The following is a 2,470-nucleotide window of genomic DNA, read 5'->3' as shown; positions in this document are numbered from 1 at the left end:
TTTTGTCTCTAGTGTCCATAACAATTTTTAAAGCTTTTATGTCTTCCAGTCTTTCAATCTCTACCACAGAGTGTGGACAGTCGGTATATGTTAAATGGAGACATACAATGTCTCTCTTTCATAGCCTGACTTACTTTTTCAAGCCTAATGTTTTGCTCCTTTGTCTTCCCACTCTATCCTTATCCCTTGCCTATCCCATCACCTCCTCCCCCTACAAAAAGAAACAAATTTTTTCAAGACCCGTGGCTGGGATGGTGGTTAAAGGCACGAGACTTCCACACGGCCAACCACAGTTCAAGTCCCAGACCTGGTGGCTTACTTTCTCACTTTCCCCCTTTGTCTCTCTCTCTCTGGTCAAATTAAATAATAATAATAAATAAAGCTAAATAAAAATAATTTTTAAAAGTCAGTGATCCCTTTTGGAAAGAAAAAAAAAGAAACTAAATTTTTCAAGTACCTCCATGGGATACCTTGTTTCACATAAGCCCTGGTTAGACATGGGCTCTCCTTCTTGAATTTTCTATGGCAAACTGCTTCCAGCTGTGCCTTGGGGTAGGACACCACCACAATAAAATAGTGTTAGCTGAGGATTTCAGCTGCCATGGGAATGGGGACACTCAATGGACGCTATTTAGCAAGGCTGCTGGTGAAATGGTGACAAACGGTGTGCTGGCTTTCTTCCTGTGTCTGAGGTTTAGGACTAGTTGGTCTCGCTGTCACTGGCACTTTCTTCTGTGTTACCAGCCTTTTCCACAAGGAACATCTGTTACCACCCCTCCTGCAGGGCTATGGCAGCCAGCTTTGTGCTGTGGACAGAAGACATTTGTTGGTTCAGTGGCTCATGCTTGAGGCTCCTGACAAGCATGGACATTATAGTCAACCCATGCTTCAGAATTTATGTTTAGTTTTATTAAAGGATTCTCCAAGTAACTAAACACTTTTTCTTCTTAGAGCGTTATCAATTTACCCACACAAATAGACTGAACTGTTCCTTCTTTTATCTCTGGCCACACGCAATAAAATTAGGCATGTTTGCACACGATTAACCACAGAGTGGTCCCAGTAACTCGTGCTTTGCCTCAGGCTCAGCCCAGGGTCACCTCCTTGTTACCTTCACCAGGCCCTTCCTGGATTTGACCAAGGCTCTCAGAAACAATCTCTCTGCGTGTCTCTAACCTCTGCCTCCTTTTCTTCCCTTCCCTTTCTTTGAAAAGCCTTCCTCCTCCGTATGCCTTGGTTCTAGAAATTCCCAACGATTTCTGCTTCAAGGTCCTGAGTAGACTATTCCCTGAATACATGGAACTACAATATGAAAAAATAATGAGACCCAGGCACGGGGAACCAATCAATTCAATAGTCCAAATGTCCCAGCCCCTAGCCTGGTAGTACAAGGAGCTGGATCCCACATGGCTAATTATGTGGTGTGTGTCCTGGACCCAGTAGTTTGAAAAACATGGTGGGCTCTCAGGCATGTGTGAGAGTATGCCCAAAATTCCAAAAAGAGGAATAGCGATGGGATCGCAGCAAGCCCATTCCTCATGGTAAGGGACTGCTTTCTCCTCTCTCTCTCTTTGTCTCTCTGGGAAACATGCACACTCTCTGAAAAATTTAACGAAAACAAAGAAAAAAAGAAAGAAAAGAAAGAAAGAAAGAAAGAAAGAAAGAAAGAAAGAAAGAAAGAAAGAAAAGGAAAGATAGAAGGAAGGAAAGATAGAAGGAAGGAAAGATAGAAGGAAGGAAAGATAGAAGGAAGGAAAGATAGAAGGAAGGAAAGATAGAAGGAAGGAAAGATAGAAGGAAGGAAAGATAGAAGGAAGGAAAGATAGAAGGGCTCTCAGAAACAATCTCTCTGCGTGTCTCTAACCTCTGCCTCCTTTTCTTCCCTTCCCTTTCTTTGAAAAGCCTTCCTCCTCCGTATGCCTTGGTTCTAGAAATTCCCAACGATTTCTGCTTCAAGGTCCTGAGTAGACTATTCCCTGAATACATGGAACTACAATATGAAAAAATAATGAGACCCAGGCACGGGGAACCAATCAATTCAATAGTCCAAATGTCCCAGCCCCTAGCCTGGTAGTACAAGGAGCTGGATCCCACATGGCTAATTATGTGGTGTGTGTCCTGGACCCAGTAGTTTGAAAAACATGGTGGGCTCTCAGGCATGTGTGAGAGTATGCCCAAAATTCCAAAAAGAGGAATAGCGATGGGATCGCAGCAAGCCCATTCCTCATGGTAAGGGACTGCTTTCTCCTCTCTCTCTCTTTGTCTCTCTGGGAAACATGCACACTCTCTGAAAAATTTAACGAAAACAAAGAAAAAAAGAAAGAAAAGAAAGAAAGAAAGAAAGAAAGAAAGAAAGAAAGAAAGAAAGAAAAGGAAAGATAGAAGGAAGGAAAGATAGAAGGAAGGAAAGATAGAAGGAAGGAAGGAAGAAAAAAGTCCCAGGTCTGGCAGGTGGCATGGTGGTTGAGGA

The sequence above is a fragment of the Tupaia chinensis genome, unplaced genomic scaffold (genome assembly GCF_000334495.1).
Source record: "Tupaia chinensis unplaced genomic scaffold, TupChi_1.0 Scaffold000048_1, whole genome shotgun sequence".
In the NCBI taxonomy this organism is placed as follows: domain Eukaryota; kingdom Metazoa; phylum Chordata; class Mammalia; order Scandentia; family Tupaiidae; genus Tupaia; species Tupaia belangeri.
The sequence above is the reverse complement of the archived record's forward strand: the minus strand, read 5'-3'. Positions refer to the sequence as shown.